Genomic DNA, 23,024 nt, shown 5'->3' on the forward strand with positions numbered 1-23,024 from the left:
GAAAAGCAGTGTTAAAGTCTACATGAAAAAAGCATTAACAACAGTAAAATAGTGTGATAAACGAAACACAATAGACAACATATGACAAGAACTACAAGGGTACGACCAGTACTACGCAAAAACCTTCACAATGCAAGACAACACTCTACCCCTAGTAACATTTTACCCTAATATGCGACCTTCACTTCTTCATATCTAGAGTCATGTCCTCGATAATATGAAGTTGTGTCATGTCCTGTCTGATCACATCTCCCCAATATTTTTTTGGCCTACCTCTACCCCTCTGTGTACCCCCTAGAACCAGTCTCTTGCATCTCCTCATTGAAGCGCCAACGCACCTCCTCTTCATATGTCCAAATCATCTCAGTCTCACTTCTCTCATCTTTTCTGTCACAGAGGTCATTCTATATTCTCCCGAATAAGGTTATTTCTAGTCTTGTCACTCCTAATATGCCCACAAAGATCATTTCAACATTCTCATTGACATGCACGCTACAAGAGTGTTAACTGATGCACTTAATCACATATTTAATTGTTTTCCTTGAGAATTAAGGATCAATTTCCCATTAATATCTTTTCGCTTCGTAAGTTGATGCATATTTCAGTATGAATGCACTTGACCAAGAAACAAAAGAAAGAGAATATTAAACATTTTTAGAAGTTCAGAATAAAATTGACTTCTTGCTAAAATCAAAGAATAAATAAATTTATTTGAGTGGTGTTTGATTATTTTTTTATCCAAAAAATATATAATATTAATATTAAAAACTAACCATTTATGGAGAATTAGAGCTTATTAAAGGGGTAAAAAATTGACTACCAAAAACATCCGACCTATGAAAGCGTCCTCCAAAGAAATTGTTATAAAAAGTGGACAACTTTGACGAATTAGTATTACAAACTAGAAATTTTTCATCATTTTGATGAACCCAACAAATAAGAGAAAATGGCCAAATGAGCCCCCAACCTATTATTTCCAACTACACACTTATACTTCACGGGGTCCTATTATCCCCCTAAACTATTTCATATTGAAATTATTACCTCCCTAAAAAGTCACAACCACATTTATGTGGATCAGTGAAATCCACGCATTTGACACGTGTAATTTTTTTTATTTTTTTTCTTACCTTTTTTACTGATAATCCCTTCCTTTTTTCTTTCCTTTCTCTTCCTCCTTTTTCTTTATATCTTGAACATATCAATGCCATATTTTCTTCCCTTTTTTTAATTTTTTTTGTCAAATCTAAAACTATTATTAAATTTATGGTTATGGAATAGGTGCATAAATGATAAGATTTATTGTCAATTTAATTGACCTAAAAAATAAATTTTCTGTCAAAAATTTTATGATGAGGATATTTTGAGAACTTTTTTTTTAGAGATTTCCATCATTATTAATTTATTTGAATGAATATTGTTAACTGAAAAAGCTTGTTACAATAGCTTCAAGATGGTATTTCAATGGTGTTTTAATGGCTAATGGTTGATTTTAAAAATGGGTGTAAAATAATTTACTTAACAGTTTTTGATTGTGTGAAGATGGGAAGGAGATTTCTATCTATGATTTGTGCGGTTTTGATAGATATTGTAATGGTATTGATTTTCAGATCGTGATGGTGAAATTTGATGGTTGTCATGAGTGCTCTACTAAGTTGCTCAGAAGAAGAAAAAAAATTAGAGATGAGATAGTTGTCTTGAAAGAAATCTATCCAAGCTTTTTGTGTTATTCCCATGACAGATCTATGATGATGGGAGTTATATAGCTGACAATTTCATAGGTGTTTCAAGTTTGGCGTGATTGAAGTTGGCTTCAACTCTGTACCTCGATTTTTCGGTATCAATGCGGCGTTGCTCAGGCATTGGACCGTCGATTGGAGCTCCGAGGAAGAAAGGAGCTTAGTTTTCAAATTGTTCTCTGTAGCTTTTTTTTTCTTTTGATTTTGTTTGTTTTGATTTTTCAATTACTTTGGATGTTTTTATTTGACTTTTTTTTAAAGAAACAAATAAAGGAAAAAATGAAAAATAAAAATGAAAAGAATATTAAAAACAAAGTTTTAATATTTATTTTTGATCTTCACTCTAACCTATAGGATTTCACTTTTTTTTCATTTTTCCTTGCAATTTATAATGCATTAAGGGGACAAAGACCAGAAACTCTTCGCACTCACTTTGCCATGTAAGCAATTAGGGAGGTAATAATTTCAACTTTAAATAGTTCAGGGGGTTAATAGGACCTCCGCAAAGTATAAGTGTGTAGTTAGAAATCCGGTAATAGGTTGGGGGATCATTTGACCATTTTCTCCAACAAATAACTTGCTAGTCGAGAAGATCCTCAATTTTAATAGGGTAAAATGTGCATATCTTCAATGCGGATAAGAAAAATATATAATGCATTACTAATAACACTGCTAAAAATATTAAAATTCGAAGGATTACATCAGGTTGTCAATAATCTTTTTAAGGAAAACAATTGCGCACTTTGAAAAAATTGATATACATTTGTTGGTTATTTTTCGTACAAAAATATATAAAAATTAAGAAAAGAAAATTATTACTTTTTAAGAAAAATCGACAGGCATCCGTCAATTTGTTTTTACAAAAATTCTTTGAATGAACGTCGAATTTCAAAGTACAAATTTGCAGTTGAAAGTATAAATAAAAATATAAAAATTATTTTTTTGTATTTAAATAGTATATAAAAATGGGGTTAAAGGGTTTAACGAGGTTAGATGGAATAACTAAATTGAAAAATGAGTGCAAGTTAGAGGAGTTATCTATGGATTTTGGCCTAACATAAATTGTTTTCAAATTTATGTCCAAGGTAAGTAAGTTATTATTATTATTCTGAATAAAACAAGAGGGAAAGTATTATGTGAATGAATTGCATATAAAGAATGTTAAGTTAGTCATTTAGAGAGAACAAAAATATAATTATCAAAATCGGAAGTTGCTTTACATCAAATGCAAGTAGTTTTACAAATTTATGTCCAAGATAAGTAAGTTATTATTATTATTCTGAATAAAACAAGAGGGAAAGTATTATGTGAATGAATTGCATATAAAGAATGTTAAGTTAGTCATTTAGAGAGAACAAAAATATAATTATCAAAATCGGAAGTTGCTTTACATCAAATGCAAGTAGTTTTCAAATTTATGTCCAAGATAAGTAAGTTATTATTATTATTCTGAATAAAACAAGAGGGAAAGTATTATGTGAATGAATTGCATATAAAGAATGTTAAGTTAGTCATTTAGAGAGAACAAAATATAATTATCAAAATCGGAAGTTGCTTTACATCAAATGCAAGTAATTAAAAATAGAGGTAAATTTGAGATTTGAAAATTCCAGGTACAATTCCATAGAATCACTATTAATTTTATATATATATATATATATATATATATATTAGAAAAGACATAAATTCCCTCCTGAACTTGTTCCGAAAAATCAGTTACACGCTTAAACTATCATGCGATCTATTACACACTCAATCTTGTTTAAAGTGAAATTAATACCCTCCCTTCCGAAGACAATACCAATTTTTGTGTGAAAATGTGTTATACACGCGTTTTGACACGTAAATATGATTATTTTAATTTTTTAAAACCATTTTTGCTTAATATTTTCTTAGACTTTTGCAAAAAGTAGAAACATAGGCTTTCTTCCTCCTCCACCTTACATTTCTTTCTTCTTAAAATTCATTATTCATAAATTGAAGGGAAAGCAAGAAATTTGAAGAGAGAACATGAGACAATAAGATGATTATGAAGTTTAGTGATGTTGGCGGCAGCGATAGGCGGTGGGCATCACCATTGTTGTCAGCTAAACAAATAAAAACTTTCAGATCTATAAAAGTTCTTTTGAAATCTTGATAATTATGGATGAAAATCAAACATTTCATTGGTATTCTTTGTGTGTTAAATCACATATGCTATTGATGGCTTGAGACAAAAATAACATTGTGATGGTTGTGGGTGATGCTTCGGCGAGAATAAAGAAGACAAAGATAGAAAATTATTTTCTTCCATGAATTTTTGAAAAATGTTGGCAGTGAAACATGAATTCTATGCATAAATGTCATAGGATTTTCAATAGAAGTCATTAACTTTCTCATAATTTTTTCCGGTGAATCCTCTGGCGAGTTCAAATAAAAATCATGAACCTTAAGTTAAAATTATTAACTTTTCGGTGGAAATCAACATCCTCCCCACTATTTTTTACTTCTATTTAGAGTTCCTTTTAAAGATAGAGTGATGGATATTTGAAGAAACCATCAATGGTGACAAAGAATTTGTAAAGAAGAAGAACTTTAAAAAAAAATTGTAAAAGTTTTAAAGAAATTTGGGTCACCAATAAACGGAAGAGGCTCCTCTCCATTGATGATCTCTCCAGTTTTTTCCAGTGCTATTTCTTATAATTGACATGTGTCCATTTAATTCTTTAATGGATTAGATTAAAGTTTTGATCAAATATCATTAACTATGGTTATTAGTAATTCTCTCTCCTCTCGTTCCTTTCTCAATCAGCAAAAGAAACACTTCTTCCCCCTCCAAAACTCTCCGAAAAACACAGCAATCAAACAATTGAAAATTAAAATTACATCAATATTTTAATATTTTTACATTTACCTATGAACAACTAGGGAGTGTCTCAAAAGAGAAAGACTGAAATGAAGTGATTAGCCCCAATTAAAGATTACAGTTATAAATACCACAAGAAAAGAAGACCCAAAAAATAAATGGAGAATTTTCACCAGAAAAAAAAAGTATATGAAAAAATATTTTCCTACCCATTTTTCGTGCCCTTTCCAGATCCTTTAGTTGGTTGTTGCGGAAACTCCAAATTGAAAAAATTGATGTTACGAAGAAGATGACAGAGGTTTGTGGATCACCATTGTGACCGAACCAAGCTTCAAAGAAGTAGTCTTATGGGTTGGATTTTTAAAAATTTTATAGCCCAAGTTTATCCTTTGAATTTTGTCTTCTTTTATCATGGTGTGAAAATAATGAAAAGAAAAAGCGATTTGTTGTTAACAAAGCAAAACCTTTGCTGATTGAGAAAAGGTTTGTTGCAGAATTAAGTGAGAAAGAAAGAGATGAGAGAGAAGAGAGAAAGAGAAATAGTAACAACCATGGTTAATGGTATTTGAACAAGAAAATTAATCTGGTCCATTAAAAATTAAATGAACACATGTCAACTATACAAGGTAGCACTAGGGAAACTGGAGAGATCATCACTGGAGAGGAGCCTTCCCCAATAAACAGATAAAAAAGAAAAAAAAAAGACATAATTAATATATTAGAAATTATAATACTTAATTATATAATGACCAATAAAATAGTGTCACGTGTTTAAACTTGTCATCTTAATATAAATTTTCTTCTTCTCACGCACCTTAAGGAAAGTGAAGACACTTTCTATGCCATGTCACCTTCTAAGGGGGTATTAATATCACTTTGAATAAGATTAGGTGTGTAATAGGTCATCACAATCGTTTAAGAGTGTAACTGACTTTTTGGGACAAATTCAGGAGGGAATTTATGTCTTTTCCTATATATATATATGATTTTTTCTGAAGTTAACGGGTGCACATGCATCCCTAAATATATATACATGGATCCACCCCTGATTAAAAATGAAGGAATGGCTACTAAGTTAATCACTACAGCTGCGTGTGATATTTTGAATAGGTTTGAAAACCTCAATAAAATCACTATTAGTGACAGTGTAAACGCTCTTAGTATGTATGATCCACACTAATTTTAAAATAAATAAATAAATATCTTTGCTATCAAATAAATAATCGGGTCTAATAATTCAAATGGCAGAGCACTTTTGCTTACATGCACCACTATTTTTAGGCACCTATATTTACACTTGCCAAAAAATCACACACACATTTGCATACAATGTCAATTAACTAGTTACTTTCCAAAAAAAAGTAATTTTTAGTTTCTTAAATTAAATTTTAAAAATTGTATTCACGAGTTTGCAACCCATTAACAAGTTCTTGATAAAGTTGAAATCGGGGGGGGGGGGGGGGGGGGGGGGGGGGGGGGGGGGGGGGGGGGGGGGGGGGGGGGGGGGGGGGGGGGGGGGGGGGGGGGGGGGGGGGGGGGGGGGGGGGGGGGGGGGGGGGGGGGGGGGGGGGGGGGGGGGGGGGGGGGGGGGGGGGGGGGGGGGGGGGGGGGGGGGGGGGGGGGGGGGGGGGGGGGGGGGGGGGGGGGGGGGGGGGGGGGGGGGGGGGGGGGGGGGGGGGGGGGGGGGGGGGGGGGGGGGGGGGGGGGGGGGGGGGGGGGGGGGGGGGGGGGGGGGGGGGGGGGGGGGGGGGGGGGGGGGGGGGGGGGGGGGGGGGGGGGGGGGGGGGGGGGGGGGGGGGGGGGGGGGGGGGGGGGGGGGGGGGGGGGGGGGGGGGGGGGGGGGGGGGGGGGGGGGGGGGGGGGGGGGGGGGGGGGGGGGGGGGGGGTTGTCCTAAAATAAGTGGTTTTTTTAAGTCAAATATCGTGAGTTCAAACCTCTTTAACACTATTTAAAAAAAGTGTTTTCTTTTAAATAGGTTATGTAAGATGTTAATCTAGATTAGCTGTGCTAGTGAATCTTGAATAAGCAAATGATATTTACAATTTTATTTAGAGTTTAAATATTAATTATGTGTTCGTTTTTTCTATTTTCATCTACTGTGCAACATTAGTTTTAAGATCAAATGACATAAGAAAATTATTGTCGATCTTCATTCAAGAGAGATCTCGAAGGCTCGAATTTTTTGCTAGTTTTGAAACATGAGTAATCTAAATTTGAGTTGGCAAGTTTCACTTTGATGTTAGAGCATTTTTTAAAAATTAAAAATGAACCCATTTTCAAATTTTGAACTGAGGTATCTAACTAAAAATGAAAAGATGATACTGCTCACAATAACCTTTTATGGTATAAAGGGTTAATAGTTGATGAGTAGGCCATCAAAATTGCATGAACTAACTATTCACTTCATCCATCACCCAAACATTATTATTAAAAAAGAAAAACACACAAAATTAATTTGTGAGAAATCTTCAAATTAAGAAAAAAAAAATTACATTTTGTTTGTACCAAAGTGAGGTATCTTCTTAAAGTACGTTATGTCAAAGTAAATATATTGCCAAATTAAAAGGATTGAGGATTAATTATACTGTCACAAAAGTAAAATGAAAATAAATACATAGCACAAATATGTAATATATATTCAAACGGCTATATTTGTCCTTTGTTCACCGAAATTTTGTAATTCTTAAAATTACCGTTATAAATAAATTCAAATCTTTTGATTTTCAAAGTGGATCAAAATTTTTGAAGAAAGAAACAATTATCATAAAGCGTTAAACTAAAATCATTGATCAGAAGACGTTAAATTTTGAAATCACTGATAAGAAAATAATAACGACCTATTCCGTCGTTATTCAAAGGGAATTTCGTGCGGGACCACAATTTTTTAAAAATACGTTGCCAAATTAAATTGGGGTGACACGATGAAAATTTTGGAATTTGAATTTGATTTGGGCTGAAGTCAGCCTGCCATAGAGGGAATCTTCTCGCTATGGCGTCGCCGTTGTAATGTCTATATGGACGCTATAGCGGGTTTGGCAGAATCAGGCCATAGAAAACACAATTCCTGTAATTTTTCTCCTACTTTTTATTGGTAAATAGACGAGGGTTACTTCAAAATCCTCTTAAAGATGCTCCAAGCTTGGAAATAATGGAGGGGAGGGATTTCAACGCAAAGAGTGTCAAAATCCATGGATTCTAATCTAAGTTTGTCAGGATTCACCCCCACGGAGCTAGAAGTTTGTGTTTAGAGTTGTTCGACAGTTGCTTAGCATCCAAGTAGGCTGGCTTAACTGACTAGTTAGACCTGTCTTTAATTACACGATACCTTGTAAATTGTTGAGAGATTGCATGTATAAGTCTTCGAGCATAGAGTCTAGACGAATGAATGTGTGTTTATTGTTGTTTATGATGGTAAGGTACTTAATTTACTGATGTAAACCTTATGATAGTTGTTAGTTGTTATCCTCGGGGTGGTAATCTGTAGGAATTGAGTTATAAGCAAAAAAAATAGTCTAGGAAGAATCATTCAGGTAAGTGATGATTGTTGTTTTCCGTTTGTGTTACATGTACTTGCTAACTGCTTTGTTAGTAATACCTGTATAACATATGGTTAAGGAAATGAAAGGAGTATAAACTGAAATGTTAATTATTTTCAATCGCATGAAATGAATGTATGTACTTGGGTAAACAAGTGTGATTGTTATTCATTGTGATTGTGATGGTGATGTGTGATTGTTGTTGGCTCGGTATCACGTCTGGTTCATATTATCGATTGGCTCGGGTACCACACCTTATACAAAATATCTATCGGCTTCGGGTACCACGTCGGTACAAATTACTAACTATTGACTTGGGTATCATGCTAGGTACGTGTGATTGTTGTGTGCTCGTTCTATGAGTGAATCGATTCTAATTTTACGTCATGTGATTGTTACATGTTGGTTCATGAGTGACCGGAGTTTGTGCTTGAATGTTGGGATGATTTTATGTATATAGGGTTGCATGTTAAACACGGTAGATAATGTCCTAGAGATTCTTGGTGGTCTGGGTTACTTGAAAGGTGTGATGAATCAGGTATGGGTGATTGTTATGATTTTTGGACATATCTCGGATGGTTGTTAAATTGAAATGTTGATTAGGAGTTTTGTTTATTCCCTAGCTTGCACTATATTGTCAGTCTAGATAGTCCAATAAGGGGGATTTGAATCAATGTGATTTAGTAAGAGCTTTGTAGGTGGTTTACTGAATTGGTCAAGGACCAATGTGTTGGCATGAGAGCTTGAGGAATAGTAGTGAACTGATTAACAGAGTTAGAAATGGACTTGAATTTGGGAATGGAAACAATAGAAGAGTTCTGGTGTGGGTAGAATTAGTGGTTCAGAAAGTCTCTATATAATAGAAGGGTTGGATTATGATCTAGTGTGTGTCGGAATGGCCTAGGTGGTGAAGTTGGCAACGGAAGGAAGTGGGGTAACTTGAGACAGATCATATGAATTCAAGGGTAGTACAACTGGTAGTAAGGGTGGTGATGGAAGGATCGGGGTCCCAGTTATATCTCCAAGTTCTATGTTTTCGTTGATTATTTGCATGATACTATGTGGTGGATTCTGGTCGACCGATGATGCGTATCAATACATGTTGTTTTGTACTGATACTACTCTTGGTATGCTACTTGGCATAGTCTGGTTGTAGGATCAGTGATGTTTCTTAGTTGAAGACCAAAATGATCTTCGACAACTTCTCCCTTTCTTTCCTTATGGTGGGAGATATGTCTCATTTATTTTAAGTCTTTTAATCTCTTAGAAACTCTTGTACAGGCTAATTAGTTTATATTTGTTCACTCCCGCATTACATGTTTAGATTTGGGTGTAAGAATTCTCCTATCTTGGTGTTAGAGTAGGTGCCCACACAATTCGATGATTTGGATTGTGACAAAACTGTTAATTCCTTTAATCAATTCTTAGAAGACGTTTAATAAAAAAATATGTATCAAAATGCGTCATATCCTATAATCATTTATCAAAATGAATTATATCCTATAATCACTTATAAGAAAGTGTTAAATCATATAACCAATGGATAAAAGACATTCAATCCTGAAATCACTTATAATAAGGTGTTAGATCCTAAAATCATCAATAAAAAAGCGTTAAATTCTAAAATCACTTCTCATAGATGCTAAATTTTAGAATCAAGAATATGATGTTAATATTCTATAATGCTATCGTATATGGATTAGTTAAAATACCAATGACATTATTCTTTCATACATTTGCTCATTAGTGAGATTTCAACTATATTCGGAAAGCACATATTAAGTGTTTCTAAAGCCTAGGCAGATTGATATATTATTAATTTCGTATGATGTTATTGTCAATGTTCTAATAACCATCTATTTTTTTGTGAATTGTGAATCTCACATTTTCTGAATTCAAGGGTGAGCTACCTCTTCTGGGATCCTATCTGATCTATTTTTCGGACTTGAACTTCTTTTGGTTTGGGGTTGCATAACCGTATTCTACACTATGTAGATGTTTTTGTACACAACATCCAGGTTCTAGGGCTATTTCCGCAAATATTTTATGATAATGGGATTTAGTTATGAAACTTGTTTTAATTATTGAAAATGTTACTTTTAGTTGTTTAGTTGATTGCGTGTTAGTTGATAGTTGATTCTTCCACCAGGGGTTTAGTGTGGGTGCCTTTCACATCGGGTTGAATCGTCACAAAATTGGTATCAACGCCCCTAGCTTCGTTGATCTCATTGTACCAAAACAGGTCTAGTAGAGTCTTATGGAATAGTATAGAGACATCTATATTTTTCTTCAAGAAGCTACATGGCTTGGAAATCATCTTTTTTTCCTTCGTGCTATAACTTGATTCCAATTGGTTTCGGGCGATCTAAATTGGTATCTAACTTCCTTTATTCTTTATCTGCAGATGATTAACGCCAGATGTAACAAAGTAATGGTACCAACTTCAACTATGGAACCACCAGTGCGAGGGCGAGGAAGGGGCAAGGGCAGAAGAAGGGGCTAGGGCAGAGAAAAAGCAACACTAGCCAAAAAGTGGAGCTCAAGCATCGACTGGGCCGAGACAAGTGACCCTCCCCCACCCCAAGATAGTGTTGAAAAGAATGTGGAGGTAAAGTTTGAGGATGGTGTGGAACCCGAGATGGCAACACATGTTAGTGGCACAAGTCTTCCCCCTATGACTTTAGAGGTTGTTCATCAGGTGGTGACCTTTTTAAGTGGGATAACAGGTATTGGAACCACTCTTACTGTGCTAGCTACTCAGGCCCCGTGCGCTCGTCCCCTTGCTACCACCGCTCCCAAGATGGATGAAGGTTTTGGTACTGATACGATCTTTTGTCTGTTACTAGGCCCTGTCATGACCGGGATCGAGCATATGTTGTTGACCAAGTTTCCAAAGCTGAAGCCTCCGTCGTTTCATGATATTGAGGATGAGGATATTTTTGGGTTTATCTTGGATTGTTATGAGAGGTTGCATAATTTGGGTATTGCGTAACAACATGGAGTGGAGTTTGTTACTTTTTAGCTATTGGGGGATGCTAAACAGTGGTGAAGGGATCATGTGGAGTGTTGTTCGTCAGTTTTACCTCTACTAATGTGGGCCCAGTTTCACGCTCTATTTCTGGAGAAATATGTACCTCATACTCTCAGAGATTACAATATTGATGAGTTTCTGGAACTTGCGTAGGGCTGTATGTTACAACCGATGAGGTTAAGTTCCAAGCTTTGTTTCTCTATGCTACCCAACTTTTGGGCATTGATGAGGAGAGGATCTACATGTATGTAAAAGGTTTGAACACTGAGTTACAAATCCTATATGTGCATATAACTTTTGCAGGAAAGAACTTTAATAAGTTGACTAACTATGTGAAAAAGTTGAAGAGGGTAAGACAGGTTGGACAAGCTAAGGTATTGGTTAAGAAACCCAAGAGTATGGATAATTTCAGTGGTTCTTATTCCAAAGGTCCCAGACAATAGGTGTATTCGTCCCGTCCTGTTCATTAAGCCTTGCCAAATTCTACAACTGACCATTCTGAGGTCATTTAATATTCTTCGACTCCTAGCGACCAAAGATCTTCTTATTCTTCTGCCAGCATGCTATCTATTGATTAAGGATGTTTTAATTGTGGTAACTTAGGTCACTTTAAGAGGAAATACCCTTTAAAACTGACAGGTAAGCAGATGCAACAACATATAACTAGAGGTTTAGTTCTGATTTAACTTTCAAGCACACCTCATCCAATTCTAGGTGTTCAACGATCGTAAATCAGTATAAAACCCAACTAAATGAGTTGGGGTCGAATTTCACAGGGAGCAGTATGTGTTTCAGATTCAATTAGAAAGTATGAATGTAGTCTAATCAGCCATAGGAATAGAAATTATCGATTAAAGACATAATCAAGTAAAGGGGTGACACAAATGTCAAATGGGGGGTTTTGGTTAATGAGATGAGTTCTTGGGATGTGATCGATTATAGGCAAATATAGACATATGGGTAATTGCAACTATTAGTAAATAGCTAGATATTAGTGAGTAGGCTAGGCTATAAGGGAGGTAATTTTCTCTCGAACAATTACCCCGAATCAAGTGATTTCTCTCGAACATCAACAAGCATGCAAATTAAGAGCAGCCCGCAACTTAATCCATTCACTCTTTCGAGCTAAATGTGTGGGATTGGGTTTAGGATTTACTCTCTCGAGCGAAACCCAGATCAACCCAATACCCACAAACCATCAATCAAAAAACCTTAGTTTGAAAACCTCTCTCTCGAGCAAGCCAAGAACACAAAAGTAGAACTGCATTTGCAACTACAATTCTTAAATTAAACCACAATTAATGATTAAACTCACTTTTAAATAACATTTAAACTAACAATTAGCAATACCCATAAACTAAATCAGCCCATAATCACATGATCATACCTCAAGAATTGGGGTTTTAGCTAGACATTATAAAAAGGTAAAAAGAGTTACCAAATTGATTATCCATCAACTGGGTAAGAGTGATTTCGTTTTTACAATGCTCCAATTTGATGAATCTTAAAGACCCACTTCCAATTTCTCAAAAGTGAATTTCTTCAATTCTTCAAAGCTAAAGAAAACTCTCGAGAAAACTGTCTAAAGATTCAGATAAAGAATAATAGATAAAAATAATGATCAAAGATACTAAACTAAGTGTTCAAAAACGTATTTATAGTTGCCGAAAATAAGATACGAAAGCCCATTTGGCGAAGTAAGTCGGGTTCGCCGAACCACTCGGCGAGCCGCCCTTTGGTCTCTTCCATCGCCCTTTCTCCTAGACATTCAACATCCTCAAGGTCTGTAACTTTGGGTGATCTATCTTGGCTTCACGAAATCACTCGGCGATCCACCGACTGCTCTTTTTCGTCGCCAGCTTGGTTCTTTCCTTCAGAGCTTGGCACATTGGAACTTTAGGCGGTCTGATAAGCCACTCGGTGACACGCCGAATGCTCTTGGTGATCCTCAGGCTCGCCCATCTTCATTGCTTCAGCATGTTTTGTTCCTTTTTGCCTGTTAGTGTCCTTGCTTTGTTCCTCAATCCATATTCCTGAAAATCAAGGATTTAACATCAGTTATTGGCACAAATTAAGCATTTGAGGACACTAAATCTATATAAACAAAGCCCTAAATGAGTCCAAATCTCTGAGTCATCAACACCCCCAACTTAAACTTTTTGCTTGTCCTCAAGTAAAACTCAAGTTCAGCAGTTTAAAAAGGATGTCTCAAACAGTGCTACAAAAGACTCAATCATGAATGCACATAACAAGACTCAACTTACTCATGCAAGGATTAATTGTGCACTCAAAGATTCAAGTTGTGACTTACCATTATCAAAGATTCTCAAGTTCATAATACTTGCTTCAAATGCAAGTTCAAGCTCAACAAAGGCACTCAAATGCCCTCACAATAAAGATTGTTCCATATTCACACATAATTCTTCAAAAATTTATTAGTCCAAATCTCTGAGTCATCAACACCCCCAACTTAAACTTTTTGCTTGTCCTCAAGTAAAACTCAAGTTCAGCAGTTTAAAAAGGATGTCTCAAACAGTGCTACAAAAGACTCAATCATGAATGCACATAACAAGACTCAACTACTCATGTAATGATCAATTGTGCTCTCAAAGATTCAAGTTGTGACTTCACCATTACCAAATATGCTCAAGCTCTCAATACTCGTTTCAAACGCAAGTTCAAGCTCAACAAAGGTATTCAATTTCTCTCACAACAAAGATGATTCTTTAATAACACAAAGTTCTTCAATAATTTAAAGTTCCGAAATCACATTCTACTCTCACACTCACAAAGATGAACACATGCATGACTTCACCCATAGGTTTGCCCTTATTTTCCAGTCAACACTCGTTTCAGCTTACTCAAGATCACAAAGGTCTTTCAAGGCTTGTAACGGGGATGAGTGTAAATGTATGATCATTTAGGCTCAGTGGCTGCTACCCTCATGAAATGTGGTCTGAACTTTTTTCCTTTTCTTCGACATTTTAATCATGCTCAAAATTGACCCCATTATTCATTTTCACATGGACTACCGGATACCCCATTTCTTTTTGCAATTTTCATCACTTATTTCACAACTTTTTCATTCTTTTTCTTTTTCTTTTCTTCTCCTTTTTTTTATGGAGGGGTTCCATCTTTTTCAAGGCCATGGATCAAAGGGGACTTTTTCACACTTCTTGATTTACCTTATCTTTTCACCACTTGGCTATTCACACAAACCACGCTTCATGAGTGTTATGGGTGAATGGATAAAGAGGGGTCACAATTGCTCAAGTTTCTTCCAAGAAAATGATAAGGCTCAAAGGGGTTCAAGCAAGGTTCACACATCTCACAAGGTTGACCACAAAAGAGGTATATTGTCAAATTGCTTCACTCTTCAAAATTGTTGCCTAAGATCATTTCAAGTGCTTGCATCACTTAGTCAACCGGACCAACGGGGCAAATTCTAGGTGTCATCACACAAGGTTCAATGTAAGCTCATCACACAAGGCATTGACACCAATATCAAACGAGACTCCACACTTTAGCTAGTGTGCAATGGTCATCAAAAGAAACTCATTTGATAACCGACTAGTCACAACGAGATGCAAAAAGTTCACACATTGTCTATACAACTTCATTTGGTCTCATCGTAGCCGTGCATTCATTTTGTTCAATTAAGAGCACTATTCAAGTCATCGGTATTGATCATAACCGATACTTAAATTTGTACAAGAACAGTCATAATCAAACACACAAGAGGTGACGAAATTTTCAGAATTGGTTAGAAACCACTTTCATTCAAAAATAAGGAGCTACAAGCTCAAACATCCACAAGATAAAATCAAAACACAAATCCCAATATATATACAAAATATAGTCACAAGAGGTAGGTATGGAAATACCTGACCCCACCCACAAAAGAAAAGCAGTTGTCCTCAAATGCAACAAAAATAACCAAAATCAATAAAAGCAACAGAGAGAAAGGTAAAGAAATATCATGTCTACACAGTCGCTCCATCTGTCGGGGCATCAATGCCCGGGATCACACTCTAGTCTTGGGCATCCGTGCCCGGTGTAACAGTAACACTGGCTCCACTAGAGTTTGCCATGGACGTCTCTGTCAGCGATGTATGAATGACTAACTATACAATCGTCTCCTCTAAATCAGGAAGGTCCTCATAGATGGTCGCCTCCTGAGCATCAAGCTGCTCCTCATCCGTCTCCGCCTCTGACTCATCAGCTGCTACATCATCAATAGGCACATCTCCGGTAGTAGCCGGAGGCATCTCAGAACTGGTCGGGACATCCTGAGCCTCAACTGACTCAAAGAGAAAAGTGAAGTCTGTGGACTTCAGATAGTCCACATCCTTCCTCAAATCTGAAACCTCGGCTTTTAAAGTCGTCACCTCGGAAGTAACCCCATGTCGACTCTCACAAGTCTCTACTCTCGCTATGAGAGCATCAATAAATGTCCGGAGGGGTGTCAACGCAGCTAAGATGGCTCGCTCAATCATTCAAGGCACCTCGGCCTCTAGACAGGAGGCCCGCACATCAGCAGAATGGGCTAGGTTCCCCATCTTGAGGAGCAGGGCCTGAGTGATCCTAGTAAGCTAGAAGTAGATGAACTGGAGGCCTAGGAAGGAGTGGTAGTGGATGTACATAAAAGTCCGGAGGCCGGAGTAGGCAAATATGCCTCTACAAGTATGGACTCAACATCAACCTCCGGGGATGCATCTACCAGAGCTACTCTCCTCCTGTTTGCCTCATCCCATGTGTACTCGACCTCTATGCGCCGGATGTTTGTGGAGGATGTAGGTCTGACCTCAATGTTCCTCTTCTCGTCACGAAGAACTCTATCCCACCGACATAGCTCTGTAATAAGTATGGGGAATGGAAGAGATGTCTGGCGCTGCTTGGCCCTCATGGCCATTTCCTGCTCTATGATTAGCCCCAATTCGATGCTCTTCCGGGCTATGATTGATCTGAGACATGCCACTTTTGGGTGGCGGAGGATGGACTCATTCTGTGAATGCATGATGGAGCTGCTAATGAACCCGAACCAATACCGAGCGATGATGTTCAAGTGCTTATTCTCAATGGGAGCTCCTGCCTCAATCCACCTCGGGGTGGTGTCAGAAATGAGAGGAATATGCCATCCCTTTAGGTCTTCTAGGGGTGTCACAGTGGTAGCCAAACTCGAGTAGTCAAAAACTAACCCTCTATCAAATATAACATTGATATAATTGCCGATACATCTCAGTTCTTTCCCCGGACCATGACAGACTCTACCGGTTTGAAGGCATTGGCCTTCTTCTTTCCATTTGGTACCAGGTCACCGTATGCCATGTAAAACTCCCAAACCCATGTAGGAATATAGGGGCCACGGGACCTGGTAAACTGCTCAAACCTGTGGAATCGGAGAGTGTCCCACACATTGGAGTACCTGCTCACTATACCATCCGTGGAAAATCTCTTTTCCTCGAGAATGGTTCTCAGTCCCTCGACCCTTAGCCTGTTGAGTAGCCGAGGAGGGGGGGAGGACCCTAAATTGGTGGTGCTGGAACCACTGTCTATGCCAGAGTTGGCACTGTATCATCAATATGAGAGGTAGACTCCGGGATCTTAGACGAATTTTGATGAGCTCGGGCTCGGATCTCAGCTCTCCGGGTCTTTAGTGGCTGGTCATCCTCAGGCTTGGAGAATGAGGTCTGAGAATGGAAAGAGTCCCTATCACTGCCGGAGTTGTGCTCCGATCTATCAGATACGGGCACATTGCCCTTTCCCCTGCCTCCCTTTGAAGGTGCTTGTTTTCCCCCTTTGGAAAGAGCAGTTGCTCCCTCATTAATGATGATGCCCCGTGCTCGTTTGCTGGGAGACATACCACTCTCATCCCAGTTGGTCCTAGCCATATCTGCAAAATACATCGGTAAAAGTTAGAAACAATTCAAGAAAAATGCAGAATACATGTTGCAGAAAAACTCACCGAATCGATCGGCGAGTCGTTGAGTGACTTTGGCGAGCCAGATCGGGCTCGCCAAAAGGATTGGCTTGAAATTTTCTCAGAAAAATGGCTGGTCAGCAAAGTGCAGGGCCCTTTGACGATGTGCCGATACCACTCGGCGAGCTCAGACTAGCCCGCCAAAAGTTACAGTGTGTTTTAGGGGTTAGGGGCGCAGAAAAGGTGATCAAAGGAGACTTTGGGTGAGTCACCGAGTAAGGCTGGCAACAGAACTGGGAGGTATCGGTACCGGTCCGTTCTGGTCCGTTACCGGTTCCGTCTCTGTTCCGAATAGTACCGGTTTGATCCGGTATTGTGCCGGTCCGAGAGGGGTAACGGGGATTTACCGGTCCGTCCCTGTCCGATTAGTCCCTATTCCGGTCCGAATTCGGTCCAGTTCGTTCAGTTTTTTTTTTTTTTAATATTAAATTTTAAATTATAGCCGTTGAAAGCCGTTGGGCAAAGGGTTTTGGGCCCCACCAGTGGCTCTTTCACCCCATAACTCCCCTTTACACCTCCCTACCCCCCAAATTTTTTTTAATACCCCAACCTTCTTAAAACTATATTTTCATCCTTTTATTTAAACTATAAATACCCGTAATGTTTCATTCTTTTCACTCACAAAAATATCTTCTACTCTCTCTACTCGCTACTCTCTAAATTCTCTTATTCTTGTTAAAATTACGAATTTGGTCTTTGGAAATTGGAGCTTCAAAATTCAACTTTCAATTTTTGGCTTCCGGTCATACACGTCTTACGTCTACGTTTTTAAGTAGACGTTTGGTACATTCGTTCCAACTCACTTTTCATTTAGTTATATATTTGCTTGCATTTAATTATTTATTTTGTGAGTAATTAGTGTCTAGTCTCTACTTATTTAGTTATTTATTTGTTTAAAATTTTACATTACATTTTTGCATTATATATAATTTACTCACTTTTTTATATTTGAATATGAATTCCGGTAAAAACAATGTTGACAAGGGTAAAACAACTATAGTTGATTCGATCACTAATTTATGGAGCTCAAAATCCAAGAAAAATAAAAAAATCGGTAGTAACTTCTCAAATCTAAAACTAAAAAAAACTTCTCAATTAAGAATAAATACGGATGATTATACGCATGTTGATGAAACTGTTTTTAATATTGATAGTAATAGTGGATTAGATCGTTATCATGAATAGTGACAAAGAAGGTTTGGTAATTTTGATGAGGAATTACCTGAAGATGATGAACATGATAATGTTAATGATTATATTGATAGTTTTGATAATAATGTTGATGAATATGATGATGATGAAACTGAGCCACCGTTAGCTACTAGTCCCACTCCCAATCCCTCTTCCCTGACTCTCGCTCCCTTTTGTTGTCCTGCTCCCGTTCCCCCCGTGCATCCTAGGACTAAGGTAGAACGCGCCAAAAAATCAGTTGTTTGGCAATTTATGACTCAGAATGAAGATAAAACACAAGCTATTTGTAATAAATGTAAACATAGAATGAATCATAAAACTGTATGAAAACAGGGTGGGACGGGACATTTGAGTAATCATTTAATGTCATGTTGTAAAAATGAATTTTTGCATGCTAAAGCTGTAGCCGAAGCTAAAAAAAATGGTACCACACTTCCTGAAAATGTAGGAGTAGATGGCTCTAATATGGTCCAAACACAATTAAATCCTTCTAATGTTTCTGGTTCTAGTATACAACGGTCATATAGTAGAGAAAAAGATCTTGAAGAATTAGCTAAAATGATTGTTGTTATGGGTTTGCCATTTAGTTTTGCTGAAAATCCCGGTTTTATTCATTATATTCAAATTGTGTATAATCCACATTTTAAAGGTTTTACTAGAAATACAATTAAAAAGGCTATCTTTGATTATCAAGCTCAACATTTTCAATATCTTCGTTGTTTATTTTATTATAACAATTGTAAAATAGCTATTACTACTGTTTATTTTATTATAATAATTGTAAAATAGCTATTACTTCTGATATGGGCCGTAGTGTAAATGGTAATTATTATTTCACTATTATTGCGTATTGGATTGATGAAAATTGGACTTTGCAAAAAAGAATTTTAGGTTATAAATGTTGTGAAATGCATAAAACCGGTAGTTATATAGCTCAAACAATTATAGATGTTTTACAAAACTATGGAATTTGTGATAAAATAAGTAGTGTCACATTAGATAATGCTTCTAATAATAGAACTGTTGTTGAAATACTAAAACCGTCTCTTTGCCCTACTTATATTGATGGTTTTCTTATTAGGTGTGCTGCACACATATATAATTTGATTATTAGAGATGGTATAACAATGTATGATGATGGTTTCACAAAAGTTGAAACTGCATGTCATTTTATTTTTAAATGTCAAGTTAAGTCTAGACGTAGAGATTTTGAAAAATCGTTGTCGTGAATTTAATCTTCCACCTAGAAAAATTTCAAAATCAGTGTGTACTAAATGAAATTCTTTATTTGAAATGCTTGAAGTTGCTTATGAATATAGGAAACCTTTACAAATGGTTTGGAATGCTGATAATTCAAATATGACATATAGACTTGATGAAAATGATTGGAATGACATAAAATAACTTATAGAATTCTTAAAAGTTTTTATTTAACTACAAAAAAATATCTGCACTTTATTATCCAACTATTTGCTCTGTTTTACCTAATATTTGTGCTATTTCTAGTAAATTTTATAAATTCAAAAATAAACCAAGATTTGAAGAATTTGTTAAGAAAATGATTGATAAATTTTAAAAATATTTTATTCCTATTCCTCAAATTTATTTAACTGCTTGTTTGTTAAACCCACATTACAAAGATGAAGGTGCATCACGAATGGTTGATAAAATATATTTTAATTTGGGTATTGATAGTGAAGATGATGAAACACCTAGTTGTCAAGATGTTAAAGATAGTATAAAAATTGAAGCTAGAAAATTGTAGGACTTGTATAATTCTAATATAATAAATGTAGTACATAATGAAGAGCCTCAAAGTTCTAGGAGTAGATATAATAATGAAGATGATATGATAGATTGTATTATTGAACTTTCTCATAATGATAGAAATGATTTTGATGCATATATTAATCAAAATACAAAACCTACTACTATTGATCTTCTAGAATGGTGGAGCAATCGCGACCAGGGATTTCCAAAACTTCAACCGGTTGCTCGAGATGTGTTGGCTATTCAAGCATCTTCAGTAGCTTCGGAAGTCGCTTTTAGTGCAGCAAGATTTCAAATTAGAGAGCATAGATATTCATTAGCAGCAGATAGCTTGGAGATATCCGTACTATTTAGAGATTGGATTAATGGAGAGAGAAGGAGTTATGGTCGTCCACTTTTACCGACCCAAATTTTGAAAATGACGTTGATGAAATAATGCAAATTTTTAGTGATGACGGCATTGATGCAATGGAAGAACTAGCTAATCAACCAATTCCAGAGCATGTTACTAGAGAAATGTTAAATGATTAAATTTTTTCCTTGGTAGCATGAACTATTAAATTTAAATGTCTATTAGTATGAGTATAATAATTCGAGGTCTAATTCGAACAGAACCCTTCCTAGAAGGTGGCTGTACAGATTAGATTTTCAAAAGTCGTCAAATGGCCAATTTTGACCAAATTAGGGGAAGTCTGAGTACCCCGGTGGCATGGGTCTTGTGGGTCTGATCTTAATTGAATAAGTGTATTTTTTTTATTTTGTTTTTGTGGGCTACGGGCTTGAATTTGGGAAACGGGGTTGAAAATTGGCACGTTGGGTAATTCGGCGAGCTAGGTCGAGCTCGCCGAACCGTTCGGTGGTTCGCCAACGTCCCTCTTTACCACCCTTAATTTCATGTTTTGACTAAGTTAGAGTCTGTAACTTTCGGCGGGAAGCATGAGCTCGCCGAGTTCACTCGGTGATATGGCTGGCAACGGGATCGGAACCAGGACTACCGGACCGGGATGGACCGGAACCGGGCACCACGGGCCGGAACCGGGACGGACCGAAACCGGTAATTCCGGAAAAAAATCAATGTACCCATCCCGGACCGATAACGGATCGGTACCGGACCGGACCAGAAACCGGGTCCCAACTGTTATAATTTAAAAAAATTATTAAAATTAAAAAATTAGGAACATTACTCAAATAATATTAAAACTCTTATAATTTTATTAGAAGCAAAAAAGTTTATACTTTTAAAGTTTTAAATAGGGAAAATGCATAAGTACCCCCCTAGCCTATGCTCGAAATCCCAGAGACACACCTAACCTTTACTAAGGTCCTATTACCCCCCCGAACTTAATTTATCTATAATATTCTACCCCTTTTGGGCCTACGTGGCACTATCCTTGAAAAAATTGCCAACACGTGCTGGGCCCACAAGATAGTGACACGTAGGCCAAAAAGGGGTTGAAAATTATATATAAAATAACTTCAGGGGGGTAATAGGACCTTAGTAAAGGTTAGGTGTGTCTCTGGGATTTCGGGCATAGGCTAGGGGGGTACTTATGCATTTTCCCTATTTAAAACTTTAAAAGTATAAACTTTTTTGCTTCTAATAAAATTATAAGAGTTTTAATATTATTTGAGTAATGTTCCTAATTTTTTAATTTTAATAATTTTTTTAAATTATAACAGTTGGGACCCGGTTTCTGGTCCGGTCCGGTACCGATCCGTTATCGGTCCGGGATGGGTACATTGATTTTTTTCCGGAATTACCGGTTTCGGTCCGTCCCGGTTCCGGCCCGTGGTGCCCGGTTCCGGTCCATCCCGGTCCGGTAGTCCTGGTTCCGATCCCGTTGCCAGCCATATCACCGAGTGAACTCGGCGAGCTCATGCTTCCCGCCGAAAGTTACAGACTCTAACTTAGTCAAAACATGAAATTAAGGGTGGTAAAGAGGGACGTTGGCGAACCACCGAACGGTTCGGCGAGCTCGACCTAGCTCGCCGAATTACCCAACGTGCCAATTTTCAACCCCGTTTCCCAAATTCAAGCCCGTAGCCCACAAAAACAAAATAAAAAAAATACACTTATTCAATTAAGATCAGACCCACAAGACCCATGCCACCGGGGTACTCAGACTTCCCCTAATTTGGTCAAAATTGGCCATTTGACGACTTTTGCCCTTAAGAATGACGTCAAACGCTCCATCATTGGGCAAAGTACGTCATTTAGCACAATTGGGGTTACTCATAATTCACCTGACTAGACCCAACAACAATTTATCGCAACCAAACAATTTATGATTGATTTTAAAGCACAAAACTCAGGAAATCAACAATTTAAGCAATTAAGCACAACTACGAAACTACGATAGGCAAACTAGCACAACACTACGATTTCAGTATAGGCCCAACACACAACGACAAGATTCAAACAAGTGAATTAGAATTCAACCGCTAATCAAGAGTTCGGGGTTTTGAAAACCAACCTTTATGCCAAAATAAGAGTTTGAAACGCTAGGCAGCAATGAAATCCAAATTCGAGCACGAGATCAAGAGCAAAAACAAGTACAATGACAATAATACGGGAAATATGAAGTGCGGGTGTAAGTGTACGGGGCTAGAAATGAGGAAATATGAAAGATTTTGAAATTTTAAACCTTTGACCTTTTAAAACCTTTCAGTTCGCGGCCCATTCGACGGTATTAGTCATCCTCGCCGAACCACTCTGTGATGTGCCGAGTGGTAACTGACCTCGCCGAGTTTTACAAGACCTCCAGTTGATTTGGGGGTCCACTCGGCGGACAAAGTCGGGCTCGCCGACTCATTTATGGGCCCACCAATTTTTACAGACTCCCACTTGAAATTTTGGTGAGTCCAACGACGGTCCAAGTCGGGCTTGCCGACCTCTTCGGCGAGTCACCGACTGGACTCTTGGCTCGCCAA

This window comes from Solanum tuberosum, unplaced genomic scaffold, assembly GCF_000226075.1.
Source record: "Solanum tuberosum cultivar DM 1-3 516 R44 unplaced genomic scaffold, SolTub_3.0 scf00279, whole genome shotgun sequence".
Classification (NCBI taxonomy): Eukaryota; Viridiplantae; Streptophyta; class Magnoliopsida; order Solanales; family Solanaceae; genus Solanum; species Solanum tuberosum.